Source organism: Lissotriton vulgaris, unplaced genomic scaffold, assembly GCF_964263255.1.
Source record: "Lissotriton vulgaris unplaced genomic scaffold, aLisVul1.2 SCAFFOLD_2264, whole genome shotgun sequence".
Classification (NCBI taxonomy): domain Eukaryota; kingdom Metazoa; phylum Chordata; class Amphibia; order Caudata; family Salamandridae; genus Lissotriton; species Lissotriton vulgaris.
In genome coordinates this window covers 346,724-363,874 of record NW_028254859.1, presented here as the reverse complement: position 1 = coordinate 363,874, position 17,151 = coordinate 346,724, and positions in this window count along the sequence as shown.

Here is a 17,151-nt window from a genome sequence, read left to right as displayed (position 1 = left end):
TGCACTTAAAACAATACGATGTTAAAAACAGAAACAACCTGATAATAACAGCCCCGCAACTCCTATCTACAGTAAATAATCCTGCATCTTATTTATGTGGAGTCACGTTTGCCCTCCGCTTATTATAACATGGGTTACGTGAAAGTCACAGTTGACTAAATATTACCAGATAAATCCGTTCACTGTTAAACTCATGTGATTAATATTATCATCTTAAATGCATGAATCTTCTTCTACTTGGGACAATAAACTTTAAGGATGTGCAAAACTAAGCAAAGCAGCAAAATTTGTGCAAAATAGTGCTAATAAGATCTCAATTGAGAAATATGGAAATGCCAAAGTATGTATCAGAGTATACATAAGACAATACATATTCTAAAATACATTATATAATATAGATATCTAATGCTTACAAAACAGTTTGAATCATACTTGGCCATAGTGCAAAAAAAGTGCAATGTTTTTTTTTAAATCAATATATATACAAAGAGAGATCAATAAAAAGCAGAATAAAATCCAATTAGTTGACGAAATTGTGTTGACAGTTGAAGTCAAAAGCTTCCAATATTATACAAAATGCATAGAAATTTTTTTTATTATGCTCTGCGTGCGATAGTTTTCATGAGCGGAAATTAGGGCAACAGTAAACAGTGAAAAGTTAATTAATTCATTAAAGTGCTATCTAATAATCCATCGAATTCAGTCCGACATGTCTAAAATAACAATGTGTACACTAAAGGCAAGTGTACATATCCTCCGTGTTGTTTAATCCGTTAGGACATTTACTGTCAAACTCGAGGATGAATTTAGTTTCGAGACGTCTGAGCAACAGTTGCCTGTTGCTTCCTCTCCGCTGTTTGGGCACTGAGGCTACCACATAGTACTGTAAACAATTTAGGTTATTATCATGCACCTGTTTGAAGTGACGCCTCACTGGATAAGTAGGGTCACTGCGTAGAATTGCCCGCAAGTGCTGTAAAATTCTCACGTGCACCTGTAGCTTGGTGCTTCCAATGTAATTCAAGCCACAGGTGCACGTGAGAACATATACCGCAAATTCTGTTTCACAGTTAAAATTGCCAACTATTTTGTTAGGTGTAAGACAAAACGGGGTATGGTATTCTTTCTTGTTTACCCCGAATCTGCAAGCATGACAAGAAGAGCATTTATAAAAGCCCGCCATGGGTTTTAGCCAGTTAGAATTGGTTCTTGTTTCAGGGCTGGCTTGATCTAAAATAGAGCCCATGTTTCTAGCTCTGCTAAATGTTATAGTTGGACTTGGCGGTAAACTCATTTTCAAGACTGGGTCTGTTAATACAATTGCCCAGTTTTTGTTGACTATAGACCTAGTTTTCCGCTCATTTTCACTGAAAGCTGTTATTAACCTTGGACATTGTTGATCTAGAGCCTTGACTGTAATGGGGGTAGACTCGCTAGAGTTAGTAGAATCATCACATTCTTCCATTTGTTGTGGCAGTAGACTAAGTCTAGGTCTTAGAGCAGTTTTAGCCATAGCTGATTTAAGCACTTTGTCAGAGTAGCCCCGGACTTTCAGCCTGCGCAGCAGATCTGCTGCACAGGCATCAAAATCACTGTCCACACTGCAAATTCTTTTGAGGCGTAGGAGCTCTCCGTAAGGAATGCTCGCAATTAAATGCTTAGGGTGCGAGCTCGAGGCGTGGAGTATAACATTGAAGAATAATCAAGCGGGACCGCTTGCCCTCTACGCACTGTTGCGTTTCCAAAATATGGATGCTGAATCAATACGACCATCAAAATTGTTTAAACTATGCAACTTGTATGTAATTAGTGAAACCACACCAATTTTTAATTTCAAAAGGATAAATGTATTTATACTGTCATGTCAGATATATCAAGCACATTTTTTATGACATGTACATAAATTCATACTTGAAAAAACAAGAATTCAAAAGTGAACAAGAGCATATAATGTTTTGCAACACATCAATATTATTCTACTTCATCTAACAAGTTCATGCCCTGCCCAATGCATTTCGGGCCACTTGGCAAATGTTATAAATCTGTATATAGATCATTAATTTGTCAAACAATAGGAGTGCCTCTCCAAACTACTAATTTTTTGTGGAGTATAACATTACCTGCAGTTGGCTTCCTAAATAAAGTACTTTCCCCTTCATTATTCTTAATGAAAAGTCTCACATCTAAGAATTCTATACTCGAGTCATCTATGTGAGATGCGAAGTGGAGATTCAGATCATTTATATTGATGTTTTGAATGAAATCTATTGCCTCTTCTTTACTTCCATCCCACACTATAAAGATATCATCGATATATCTTAGGAAGCATTTAATGTTAGTATCAAAGATTTGTTTATATATTTTCTTGAGAACCTGCTCCTCCCACCAGCCAACGTGTAAACACGCGTAGCTGGGGGAGAAGCAGGCTCCCATCGCCACGCCCCTTAGCTGTCTAAATAAATCCCTCCCAAAAAGGAAGAAATTATTGTGTAGGCACCAGTCCATCAAACTGATTAAAGCCTTGTTATGTTGGTAAAATTTGCATGATCTTTGGCTTAAAAAGAATTTTACTGCGTTAAGACCTGCACTATGAACGATGCTCATATATAATGATTCGATGTCTAGTGCTATAAGATACATGCCATCAGACCACTGTAGGTTGCCTATTTTACTTAAAAAATCACCTGTGTCTTTGATATAGCTTGGCAGTGACTTATGTTTAAATACACATATATACAAACATATATTTGATGTTTTAATAATGTACTTTTACAATGTATATGACTTTACCACACATGCATTTGCGTTATAATGGCATGCGTGATAAAGTCATATGCGTTGTAAAAGTATTAGAAATGATGTCTTTGCGGAGTAATAGTCCCGCGTTATAAAAATTGCGGAGTGATGGTATGCGGGATGTTGGTTTGCGGAATATCATCACATATTCCCAGGGGAGGGATAGGCCCTTGCTATTTCCGTGGAGGCGGGCCTTGTGTCCGGATGTGTGTGGCGCGAGGCCTGTGCGCAACAGAAATGGAAAATCTCCAGTGTGCGCTTCAGGCGTCACCGGAAGTTAAGGCGAGATTACATTTCCTGCACAATGGCCCCTGTTTGCGCTCCTTCCGGCCCTTGGGAATAGCGCCATGCCTGACCTCCATTCAGTAAAGCAGGTGCACGTCACTGGGAGCGCGGGGCAAGCACACCCGGCGCTGGAATGTACAGAACCTGGGAAGAAAAAACAATGAAATATTGGGCACAACGCTCGCTTTTTTTTTCCGTAATCCCGCGCCCCGCACACGCCCCGCACACGCCCCGCACACGCCCAAGCCCCCAGCACATGCCCACAGCACACGATATGAGACATGGCATGAAGGGCGGAACGTACCACACGCCCCCAGCGTTTGTCACGCCCCCAGCACACGCCCACAGCACAACGCAGACACGCCCACAAGGGACTACTTTGCTGGCACGGTGCTTTTACCTTTTAAATGTATATGGTGGGCGTCTGCATAGCCTATGTCTTCTGCTGCAACTGCCCTTTCCAACGCTGTATTGGGTGTTGTGATTGGTGCTGTGGTTCCTGAGATTACCCGCCTCAAAGGTTTGGGCTCTCTTTATTATATTAGTATAGATACTATTAATGCCATTCCTGGGGCTGACTCATGAAAATAAACGTATTGTAAAATGATTAGTACCTTATCAGCCAGACCTCAAAGTACAAAAAAACTCCCAAGACAGGGGTAAGATGTACAAATGTACACTCTCAAAATCTGGTACACAATAGATTAATCCAAAAATACCTCTAATAATACTCTGTTCTGCTTCCACTGCTTACAATTGGGTGGTGAAATTTTCTGGTCAAAAATCGGCAACAGACCGAATTCACCGGCGCTTAGATGGGGGCTGAAAACCCGAAGCGGGCGCAACTAGGTGCTCTCATGAGAGTGATGAGTTGGAATGTGAGAGGTGTGCTTGACAAGATTAAGCGGGGAGCGGTGTTGCGACAGGGGAAGAAGGAGAATGTCGATGTCATGATGCTACAAGAAACGCACCTCATGGGTAACAAAGCACTGGGCCTACAGAGATATGGTTATGATCAGGTTTACCATGCAGGCTTTGGGAGGGGTTCCAGGGGGGTGGCTTTGCTGATACATTGTAGGCTGGCTTTTACACACACCAAGCACTGGATAGACCCCCAGGGCAGGTATGTCTTTGTACACTGGATGGTGGGCTCCGACCCCGTGGTCCTGGGGAGCGTCTATGCTCCACCCCCGCTGCAGTGGGCCCTTATCGAAAAACTCTTCACAATATGGGCGGAGATACCTGAGTGTGTTGCGGTGATTGGGGGGGACTGGAACAATGTCATGCAGTGTCGGCTTGATCGCCTCAGACTCAGGGGGGATCCCGCTGTGGATACCCCCACTAAATTGTACGACATGGTTAACAGTTTGAACTGGATAGACTCATGGCGGTATCTCCATCCGCACGAGAGGGAATACTCTTACGTCTCAGCGGTCCACCGCTCCTTTTCGTGACTAGATTACGTATTTGTTCCTGCGGCGGCCATCTCCAGAGTAGTCTCAGCGGCTATTCGGCCGCGGGGACTGTCAGATCACTCCCCTGTAGTTGTTGAGGTCGCCCTCGGCAGGGCGAGGCGCCCGTTCCGGTGGAGACTCTCCGCCTGGCATTTGCAGCGAGAGGAGTATCAACAACATTTAGAAGTGGCTATTGCTCAGTACTGGGAGGACAATCTGGGCTCGGTCTCTGATCCACGGGCTGTTTGGGAGGCTATGAAGCCCACGCTGCGCGGGGTGGACATAACCTGGTGTGCGGCAGCACGGCGCAAACGACGGGAGGAATTGGTGCGGGCGGCGGCGGACGTGGAGCGGTTGGAAACTCAATGTGGGGTGGCAAACCGCTTGGAAGACGTGGGGCAACTGTTGCTGGCGCAGCAGACGTACGCCTCCCTTCAGCTAGACGAGGCCCGCCAGATCTGGCTGGCGACCAGGAGCAGGGTTTATCAATGGGGCGACAAGTCCAGCACCATGCTTCATAGGCTCTGCCAGAGGGTGTTTCAGGCACAGGACTTGCCGGGTCTTCGAGATGATACCGGGGCCTCCATTACGGCTCCCAAGTCGCTGGCGGACAGTTTCGCGGGCTACTTTGCAGCGCAGTGTGCCCCGAGGGACCTCCTCCCGGCCCTTGACGTGGATAAATTTATAGCTGATCTCCCGCCCCGTGCGCTCTCTGATGAAGTGCGGGAGCTCCTTGAGGCCCCGCTTTCGGCAGATGAATTGGGCACGGCATTGGGGGAACTTAATACTGGTAAGGCTCCCGGGCCCAATGGTTTCCCGAGTGAGTTCTTTACACGCTACCATCTACAGTTGGGCCCGCACTACAAGGCCGCACTGGAAGCGGCGCGGGAGGAGGGCCTACTGCCGGCAGACTGGAGGCATGCCGAGATTGTTGTCTTTTGTAAACCCGGCCGACCCCCGGAGCGCCACGAGTCCTATCGGCCAATTTCACTCCTAAACATAGAGGCCAAAATACTTGCTAAAGCACTCGCGAATCGTCTTCTTCCCTATATATCAGAGTTGGTCCATCCAGATCAGGCCGGATTCATGCCCCGTAGGGCGACGAGACACAATATTAGGCGAGCCCATGTGGCTGTGGAAGCGATGAGCAAGACTGGGAGCCAAGCGGCGCTGCTGCTAGCTGATATCGACAGAGCCTTCGACTCCCTGAGCTGGAACTACTTATTTGCCCTCCTTCCGCGCCTTAACTTGGGGCCCCACTTTCTGTCTTATGTTAAGCTCCTTTATACCGATCTGACGGCCTCCGTGAGGGTGGCGGGGGAGGTGTCGGCCGCCTTCCCGGTAGGGCGAGGCACCCGACAGGGATGCCCCCTCTCGCCTTATTTATTTGCTCTGGCAATGGAGCCGCTGGCGGCGTGGGTCAGGATTGATGCACAGTTGACGGGTTTTGAGTGGCAGGCGGGACCGTCGGACAGAATCGCGCTTTATGCGGATGATGTCCTGTTCTTCCTTACCAACGTGAATCGCTCTGGGCCATGGGTCCTGGACATCATGAGAATCTTTGGCGAGGTCTCCGGGCTCTGCTTGAAACCGCAGAAATCCACTCTGTGGACTTTGGGTAGCCACTTTGAGGTTGGGGCGTGGGCCTCGACTTTGCAGCGAGCCGTCGGGGGCCTCAAATATTTGGGAGTGTTCCTGACGACTGTGCCGACCATAGCTTGGGAGCGCAACATGGTTCCGGTGTGGGACAAAGTGCAACAGGAAATGAAATGCTGGTCACGCATGCCTCCTAATATTTATGGCAGGTCAGCCATCTTCAAGATGGTGGCCCTTCCCAGAATGCTATACCAACTACAGAACCATCCGTTCCCGATTCCGCCGCAGTGGTTCCGGCTGGTCAACTCAGCTCTTGGTCGCTTTTTGTGGGCCGGTGGCGCGGCCAGGGTGGCGCTGCAAACCTGCTTTTTATCCACTTATTGCGGGGGGTTAGCGACTTCGGATATTCTGTCGTATTACCAGGCTTCGCATCTGGTGGTCCTAAATGACTGGTGGTACTGTGACGGGGGGGACCCGGCGTATGCCATGGAGCGCTTCCTGATGGAGCCTGATCCCCTTCACATGGTCTTATACTCGCCCCAGCTGCGTAAGAGGCTGCCTAGTGCAACGCAAGTGGTGTTCCAGATATGGCGGCAGGCGCTGCGCCGTATGGGATGGTGGGGTAAATTGACTGGGGAGACCCCGCTCTGGCGTAATGGGCAACTGCCGGCTCTGATGTCCCTTTCAGGATTCAAGAGTTGGGACTTGATAGGAATTTCCACCCTGGGCCAGGTCCTTAGAGGCACCACGCTTAAGTCCTTTCAGGATCTTAGTGCAGAATTTGATATGCCCCGCACCCAGTTTTTTCGCTACCTACAGTTTAGACATGCTTTGGCTCCTGCGCTGGAAGGCTTGACCGCGCTGCCCGAATTCAGCCCGATAGAAGCAAAGGTCTTTATGGGGGACTTGGAGGAGCGTAAAATTTCCAAAATATACCAAACCTTAGTGACACACTGCTCATCGGACCTACAGCCTCTAAGAGAGAGATGGGAGCGAGACGTGGGAGAACTGGAGGAGGAGGACTGGCGGGAGGCTCTGGAGTCCCCCAGGGGTGCAGCAATAGCGATCCGTCTACGGCTCATACAATTCAAGTACTTGCACCGTACATACTACACCAGAGAGAGGTTGTGGAAGGCAGGGTTGATTGAGTCCCCGGCGTGCTTGCGATGCGGTCATGAGATGGGTACCCTGCTACATACAGTGTGGGAATGTGGTGGCCTGGCGCGGTTCTGGAAGGGTGTGTGGGATTGTTTGTCAGAGGTGCTGGGGTGGGAGCTCCCTCGCACGGCGAAATTAGGCCTGCTCCATGTGCTTGAAGGGGTAGGTGGGAATGTGTACAAGCGGCACTTGTTACTATTGGGACTCACGCTAGCCAAACGGGATGTGGCTCAGGCCTGGAAGGAACCTGGGGCCCCTAGGGTGGTCGGGTGGAAAAAGGGCCTGGACTTCTGCATGGGACTGGAGAAGCCGGTGTTCGAGGCCAGGGGCTGTCCCACAAAACATTATAAGATATGGAAGAGGTGGGCGGACTACAGGGGATTGTGGCTCGATCCCCCGCCGCAGCTACGGAACAGGGAGGAACAGATGTAGGGGGCATATTGAGGTTTGATTCTTCTTCCTGTTGGATTGTATGCTCTTTATGGCAGTGTTGGGAGACGGAGTGTTGCAGGACCGAGGGGGAGGGTGGCCGGTGGGGGGGGGGCTACGGGACGGGCACTGTTTCATATAAATGTATTGCATACCATGATTCATGATTGTCGCCGCAGTCCCTCCGGGGTTCGGAGCGCTGTGGATGTTTATCTCTGCGATCCAATAAAACCAGTTTTAAAAGAAAAAAAAATCGGCAACAGACTTGAAGCATTTGTCAGGTAAAATAAAGACGCCAGTGGCGGCTGGCATGTCCAGAGGGTGGTATGGCAGGTGAGACGTAAAAAAAAACACTTACCTAAGAGCACGACGCACCGTTCTCTTCGATGGCCATCTCTCCTCGAGGCAGGCAGGCCGGCTCCAAACTCCCAAACCAATCCTAGTGCTGCTCTCATCAGCATGAGAGCAGTGTTAGGATTGGTGGGAGCAGCTTCAAGAGGTGCTCCACAGTGCTCTGGAGGCTTTGGCTTTCGGTAACTGGGTTAGAGAGGTTTAAAGTACGCATGTGTTGCTGGCCATCGCCAGTCAGCAGCCGCCCCAACCCCGTCATGACGCTCCGTTCGGGACTGAGTGCAGAAAAATAAAATGGTAGTGAATTAACTTCTTTTTTCATTTTATTTTTCTCTCTGGAGGCATTTCAGCGGGGCGTTGCTCCTCCGGTCTTAGAAGCACACACACTCGAGAATCCATAAGGAAAACCTGGCAAGGTTGGGAATACCGGGAGACACACCTATTGAAACTAACATAAGTGACACTTACCGAAAGTCAATAAATTAGCATAATGAAGCAGGCAAAACAAATAGAGCATATTGCCAAAAAGAAATGATTGCTTTCGTTTCTGCGGCGTATTTGAACTGGAATTATGAGGCATGATGAATGTGAGCGTTTCACTTTTTCATTTCATTAATCTTTATTTCGATCACAGATCATAAAAGATATGGAACAATACATACATTTAAAAAGTTATTAAACAAAATGTGATCCAATTGGTTAAAATAAGGATAAAACATTTGTGGAGAGCCACTGGACATGTCCTTTTATACCAGACTTTTCATCATTCGGCTACGTGTGAACCACAATGAAGTTAAAAATTTTGACAGTGCAAAAACGGTAGGAGGGGAGAGATCAGATTTTAGGACTCTATAAGCAGTTTGATGAGATCTAAACCCCAGGTTCCTGAGCATCGGAACAAGCCAATATTTCCTGCTCCGCTCGTAACCCTTACAGAAAAGGACCGCATGCATGTCGTCCTCCTTCGGATGTGCACACATTGGGCAAATTGATGTAGTGGAGCAGGATGACCAGGATGCTGTAAACGCAGCTAAAGGAAGGCATCCATAGCGCCATTGTAAAAACAGTTTCCTGGTTAATGCAGGAGAGATCTCATCTAAGGTTTTTTCAAGAAAATAGGTATCTTTTATATTCAAGAAGAGGTTTGTCAAAGACCCCTCACGAGTGTCATTAGAGGCTCTGGTGAGCATCATGGCATAGTAAGTGTTCGCGAGTGCCTTTTTTGAGATCTTAATGCAAGAATTGAGCGGATCAGTCCATAGTTCCGGGAATCCCAATTCCTCGCACATTCCTCTGACATAAATCAACCAGGGAATCTTCTTAGTGCTCCGTAGTTCCAGGAATTCTTGTAGTTCTTCTCTATAGCTTACGAGGTCAGGACTGGTCCACAAACGCCTCCAGAATTTTAGGGGTTTTAGTCCTAGCTCCTCTGTAATGGGTCTAATTCCCAAATCCAACCTTAATGGTAGTAGTGGGGTACTCTGAGGAAGGGCAGCTACCTGTCTCAAAAACTTATTCTCCGTGGTCTGTAACTTGGGGTACGGCGTGTATCCCCACAACTCTCCCCCGTAAGTGACCCCTGCCCTAGCTTGTGTTTTGTATATGTGAATGACTGGGGTGAATGGTCGATAGCTAGATTTATTTGCCAGACGCAAAGTGCCACCCGCCAACTGTGCCAGTTTGATGGTCACTTTGGCCTGGTGAGTTGACCAAGTTAAGTGTTCATTTATAATGATTCCCAGGTATTCAATATTATGCACCCGTTCTAATTGAACCGTGCCGAGCTTGGGAGGGGTTCTATTTCGGGAGGTAGGATTTAAAATCATGAATTTTGTTTTTTGGGGATTGACTTCCAGTCCCCGATCAGAGCAGAAGTTAAGGAAGCTGTCCAAAATGCGCTGGATCCCCATAGGGGATTTAGACAGCAACAGGGTGTCGTCTGCAAACATAATTGCAGGCACCCTGTTGCCTGTCAACTTGGGGGCGTCCGAGTTGGCAATCCCGTTGAGGTGGGCAATTACCCCGTTCACAAAGATGCAAAACAGGGTGGGTGCAAGTACACAACCCTGTCTTACACCTCTGCGAACGGGGAACCGCTCAGTTAGTTTTCCACCTTTGCCAAATCTAACGCGGGCATAGTTGTTAGTGTGGAGTCTTATCAGAATTGCCAGGATGTCTGCGGGGACCCCAAGATCTTTCATGACATTCCACAGCCTCGCTCTGGGCACCAAATCGAAGGCGGCACGTAGGTCTACAAAGATGGTATAGAGACTGCTGCCTTCGATTGTTGCTGTTCTCCAATAGAGCAGTTGTAACCTAAATATTTGGTCTGTGGTGGATACACCCTCCCGGAATCCTGCCTGATATGGGGATAGGATATCCATTTCTTGGATCCATGCTTGCAAACGATTTAAGATCAGTCTGCCAAAAAGTTTTTGAGAAATATCTATCAGACTGATAGGTCGATAGTTGGACGGGAGCAGGGGGGATCCCTTTTTATAGATTGGGACTACCTCTGCTCCCGTCCAAGTATCGGGCACAGTCATTCCCTCCAGGATAGCATTAAATATTATCGTGAGGTATGGAGCCCAAATCCCTGGTTCCTGTTTGAACAGGTCCCCCGGGACCCCGTCCAACCCCGGGGCTTTTCCAGCAGCTAAGCCTTTAATCGCCTCCCTTACCTCTTTTTCAGTAAATGCAACCCCCGAAGGGCTGGGTGCGGACAGATTGCTCCCGGTACAAGAATCCTGCCCTCTCTCAGCATATAATGCTTCAAAGTGGGCCTGCCATACCGAGGCGGCTATATTTGGTTCTATTGCTGATGATAACTCACCAGTGCCATTCGCTACTACACGCCAAAATTTACGTGAGTCTCTGGTAGATAATGCCTTCACAAGATTCTCCCAATAGTCGTAGTCCCATTCTGCCCTAGCATTCACTAGGAGGGACTTATACTTGGTTCTTCTTTCGCGAATTACCTCCCTGCTAAGGCGTCCCTTTATAGCCGATATCAAGAGAGCCTTAGCCTTCCTACATGAAGCATTATACCAGGATGTCTTTGGCTTATTGCCGCTCCTTTTCATGGAAGTAGTAAACAGGTCTTGTTCAAGGGAATCTGTGATGTTTTTGTGTATTGTTGCTAGTTCCCTTCTGGTGTCATCGTCTGGGTTCTTAATACCCAGATCAAAGGCACTCTCTAGTAAGGGAATTAACCTTTCATAGAGGCGGGGTAGTTTGTCTGTGCTGCTGGCCAGCTTCTCCCACTTCACTTTCCTGCGGTTAGTTTCAAGTAGGAGACCCGACTTGTCAATCCCAAATCCCTGCGAAGTGTCCTTACTACCAGGAAGGGAGTAAGTCAATTCCAGAGAATTATGGTCACTATCATTTCTTGGGCACACTTTGAAGTCAACTATTGCTGGCCACATAGAGGTTTTGACCATAATATAGTCGAGTCTGGATTCGCTACCAGGTTTATTGTAGGTCGGGTTACTGGGTATGTCCGAGCTACAGCGGCCATTACATGCTCTTAGACCGAAATTAAGGGTGAGGGCATTTATTTGTAGGGCTAGGGGAGTCCAAGCCCTTGGCGGTGGCGCCGCCGTCTCAGGTATGAACCAGCAAGAATCTTCCTCAAGGGAGGGGTCGTCGCGTAATCCGGGCAGGGGTTCATAGTGAGAATTAAAATCGCCCCCGACCAGACAGGCAAGATCGCACGGAATGCCCTCCAGGAATCTAGCTAATTCCTCTATGGTAGACGACTCTTTATGCATTTGGGTCGGTCTAGAGTAGATGTTAATGATTAATATCTTTGTAGAGTCCGGCCATTCTAGTAGGACAGCTAGCAGATCGTCGGAAGCAGTCTCTATATCAGAGGCTTGGCAACCTAGATCCGTTGCTACCCCTATCATTAACCCCCCCGGAGGGTCTCCCCTTACCCCCCCACTTGGCTGTTTTGGAGAAGGAGGCAAAGCCAGTTATGTCTATAGTTTCTCTCGCCCAGGTTTCTTGCAGAAGTATTAAGTTCTTAGATCTAATGTAGGAGGACCATTCTAGGCAGTCTAATTTGCTAGGGAGCCCCGCTACATTCCACGAGATTACTGTTATATGTGGTGGTTGGGCGCGCGGCGGACTCACAGCAGTTTCAGTAGGCTCTTGGTGGGCCCTATAAGTTAAGGGTGAATATGTAATGTCTAGTGGACTAGTGACAATAACTGGGGAAGGGTTCACCATGACTGGGGTCTGGGTCAATTCACCTGAGCCTGTTAGTAATGTACCCGGCAGTGTATGTGAATTTATATCACATACAGGAACTGCAGATATATTAGTGGTGATTGAATAGTTAGCAGGGACATCATTCCCTTCTCCAGCCGTCTGTCAATCTACCATGTCTAAATTGCTGTAGCGATTCTGTGTTGGTAGGTAGGCAGGGTAGTGCGTTCTATATGGGCCAGGTATTCCCCTCCTATGACCACCTCCCCCCCTCCTCCTCCTGGTGACGGTTTCCCAACCTGCCTCCTCCCCGTAACCAGGGGTATACTCGTTTAGTCTCCCCCTATATGGAGGATAAGTGTTGATGTTTCTGTGACAAGTTTCCCAACCCTCCAATAACTCTTGATGGTGCCCCCACCTATAATCTTCAGAATCATAAAGATCAGAGGGGTAGAAAAATGAGAGGGGAAGTGTTTGGATGATGTTACCAAAGTCCTCATCGGTGGCACAGGAGCAAATATATGCAGCTGTGTTGGGGTCTCTAAAGGAGACCAAGATGCAATCCCCTCTGATGGACTTCCTAGTATGCCCCACCCATGCTACTCTCTTTGTCGTGGATATATCACTCACAGTGCCTCTCGGTAGTGGTCTATTAACCGAGAGCCAGTTTATTACTTTATTCTTGAGTGAGGTGTATGATTCAAATGTGGGGGGGTCGAGTTCTGGTACCCCAACCAAAACTACTGTATAGGGGGCTGCTTCTGGTGGGAGGTTTACAAACTGTAGTTTTCGTTTGATGGGTGGCTTCTCTCCCTCGAGTGGGGGGTTGTCCTTGGTTTTAATCAGAGGAGTTGGGTTTGATTTCGATGGAGAGGCCGGTTTGGGGGTGGTGGTCTTGGGTTGCTGTGAGGGTGTCGGGACTGTAAGTGTAACAGTAGGTTTTGATGAGTTGTTTTTTACAGGTTGTGTGGATCTAGGTTTTGGGTCTGATGGTTTAGAGTTTGATACAACCTGCAAGTTGTTGTTTTTAACCAAATTGGAGCCTGTACCTTCCTTTAGTGTCTTAGTAATGTTACTGTCGGTTTTCCTAGCATCAGCAGTTTGCACCGTTGCCTTTTCGATGCTCACTAGTCTTGCTTCGATCTTGATCAATCTTGCCTCTAATGGGCTTAATAAAGACCGGAGTAGTGAACCTATATCCTCCAAAGTGATGTCATCCGAGGAGGTATCTAGAGGGGGGTTGTCATTAGGTTGTAGGGGTGGGGTTAGCTTTGGTGTTCTGGAGGTGGATGGAATTCCTGGTCTAGCCCCCACTGAGGCAAGGGCGTTTAATTTCCTCCCCTTACCTCTAGTTTGTTTGGATTTAGGGGTTTTAGACCTGGGTTCTTCATGGTTTTGTAACCCTTGCTTTTTCTTTGGGATCGCTCCCTCTCTGGCTCCCTTGTTGTTAGCGCTATTGGATTCTAGGGTAGGAGCTACCTCGGTACTCTGTGGTGGTATAGGTTGGGTGTTTTGAGTATTAGGTAACACCATTAAGCTCATGTCCTCTAGATCACTTGTGGCGTCGAGAGTGATTTCTGGGCTGTTTATTATGATGTCCGTAGGGTGAGTTGATGTCTGATCAATACTATGCATAATGGGCCTGCCCGAACTATTTTCAGGCGTTCTAGCTAGTGCCATCGGACCCATAGACGATCTCCTTACCCAGTCAATTTCTTGTGAGATTCTTCGCTCCAGGACTTGAATCTCCTCAATCAGGAGTGAGCCTGCCTTGGCAAAGTAGGTGTCGATGGGTCCTTTGACAGCTCCAGCTGCAGCAAGCGAAGATGTTTTACTTCTTGTTTCCCGTGTGCACATTATTCAGGGTGTCAATCGACTTTATGGGGGGCAGGCAAAGAGAGAGGGCCCGGACCGGACTCTCCCGACCTCGAACGGCCTCAAACGGCCCGCTCTTTGCCCGGTCTTCGCCCCGGCGCTGCGTCCCGCGCTGCGGGAGTGCTGGGAAAATAAGTAGTTTGCCGGGTCGAACAGGGGGGCGTGGCAGCGGGGAGAGCGGACCGGAAGTTGGAGGATGGTCTTGCAGGGACTCCTGGGCAATGGAGTCCCCTGCACGCTCGCAGCCCCGCTGACCACACTCACCCGATAGCCTTCTGGAGTCCTTCGGTGCAACCCGGTGTCCAAGGGTCGAAGCGGCGCCCGCGGAGCGGGTGCGGCGAGTAGTAGCTGGTGTCCAAGAAATTGCCGCTGTAGCTGCTAAAGTGCGTCTGTGCTCAGGGCGTCCCACAAAGGCAGAGGTGATAGGGCTCTTTAATGCTGCAGAGAGGCGGGGGGCGGCAGCGGGGAGAGCGGACCGGAAGTTGGAGGATGGTCTTGCAGGGACTCCTGGGCAATGGAGTCCCCTGCACGCTCGCAGCCCCGCTGACCACACTCACCCGATAGCCTTCTGGAGTCCTTCGGTGCAACCCGGTGTCCAAGGGTCGAAGCGGTGCCCGCGGAGCGGGTGCGGCGAGTAGTAGCTGGTGTCCAAGAAATTGCCGCTGTAGCTGCTAAAGTGCGTCTGTGCTCAGGGCGTCCCACAAAGGCAGAGGTGATAGGGCTCTTTAATGCTGCAGAGAGGCGGGGGGCGGCAGCGGGGAGAGCGGACCGGAAGTTGGAGGATGGTCTTGCAGGGACTCCTGGGCAATGGAGTCCCCTGCACGCTCGCAGCCCCGCTGACCACACTCACCCGATAGCCTTCTGGAGTCCTTCGGTGCAACCCGGTGTCCAAGGGTCGAAGCGGCGCCCGCGGAGCGGGTGCGGCGAGTAGTAGCTGGTGTCCAAGAAATTGCCGCTGTAGCTGCTAAAGTGCGTCTGTGCTCAGGGCGTCCCACAAAGGCAGAGGTGATAGGGCTCTTTAATGCTGCAGAGAGGCGGGGGGCGGCAGCGGGGAGAGCGGACCGGAAGTTGGAGGATGGTCTTGCAGGGACTCCTGGGCAATGGCACGCTCGCAGCCCCGCTGACCACACTCACCCGATAGCCTTCTGGAGTCCTTCGGTGCAACCCGGTGTCCAAGGGTCGAAGCGGCGCCCGCGGAGCGGGTGCGGCGAGTAGTAGCTGGTGTCCAAGAAATTGCCGCTGTAGCTGCTAAAGTGCGTCTGTGCTCAGGGCGTCCCCTAATTCTATGTATTCAGATGCCTTTGTGATTTAAAATAAGGCAGTTTGCAAATCTACAAAGCAACAGGTGAGCACACTGACATGTATGAACTCGTCATTAGACTGATCAGGTCCCAGTAAAGTCCATCTGACCTTTGTGCTGGGTCATGAACTTGCTGTCTGAAAAGCACTGTGCTGCTTCCCCAACCCTCCTGAGACTGTTGTTATAACACGAAGCTCATCTCTTCTCGAATCTTGCAAAGTGTCGGCTCGAAAGCTGCAAAGCAGCACGTGCGCCTCTTTGACCTCTCACCACATCCTCTTCTGTTCTGCATGCACCCCCGCTCCCAGCCCTTCAGCTCAGCTATTGCTGTGGGCTGTCTTTTTCTTCCCTCCCCCATGCACAGAAGATTCGCCCTGAAATGACTCTTGAGACGTGTGTGTTCCACAACTGTCACTGCACTGGATGGAAAATGTTTGTAGTTTGCCATGGCTGACTACTGAGCTCACTTGTGGTGCACTGACCAGCCGTGGTCAGGCGCAGTGAGCTGTGTAGTGTACCACCACACCCATAGCGCTGGCTACTGCCCTGGCATTTCAACATGCCTCTGCCTGCCCTAAGTGCCTTGCCAGCGGGGTGGCACCTACCCTACCCCTTGCATGCTGCCCGAGGCCCATTGGAAGGGTGCCAACCTCTGCACCATGAGTGACATTTGCTGCACTGCCCAGATGTCTGGTCTGACGTCTGTCCCGCCCCTGGGAGGCAGACAACCAATCGTAGGGCGGCCATTAGATTGCTCTGTCTATAAAAGATGATAGAGCTGGGGTCTGTGACACAGAGTTGGCAGAATCGATAAAGTGCATATGGTGCGCATGAAGTCAGTGTTGCTTGGAAGCACCCTGGAAAAGCAGCTGACTTTGGCCAAGATTTACCAAAGTTTTGCACCAGGTGTGCTTTATGTTTTTTAACACAAACCCGACGCAAAACCTTTTTGGGGATTTACAAACCAACACAAATTGATATTTCCGTTGGTTTGTAAAGAAAAGAAACACATAGCAGCATGAAGAGCTCCTTTGCATTACTAAGCATCAAAGGCGGCGTTACATTGGTGGTACATGGGCATTCCCATTCGACCACCCATGCTTTTTTACACTAAACTCTACCTACTAACATTAGTAGACAGAGTTTTGTGCCAAAAATAACACTGCTGGAAAGCGGGAAACATCCTTTACAACGCAACTTTTACAACGCACTACCATTACGACGCAACTTTTACAAGGCAAGTCATTACAACAAATTGCGCTGGAGGGCGCTCTAGGATAGGGAATAGTTTAATTACTATCCAACACCTTCCCTACTATCCACGGGGACTGGAGTTGGAATAGTAAATTAAACTATTCACAATCCAGCGCCCCCAACGCAAGTCGTTGTAACGACTTGCGTTGTAAAAGTTGCGTCATAATGGCATGCGTTGTAAAAGCATGCGTTGTAATGACATACATCCCTGAAAAGCAGGCGTTAAAAGGAGAATTGTTTTCATTACTCATTCTTTTCTGACTTTGAATGTGTGCAGCAGACACACAAAGTAGGAAAAGTTTTACAACATATCTATTCATAATATTTTGCAGTAGAAGGGCACCAATTAAAATACAAAACCTAAACTGGACTCACGCACACACCCTTGCACTATGGCGTAAAGGCATATGCTTGCTGTTCTGCAGCACAATTCTGCTGGTGGTA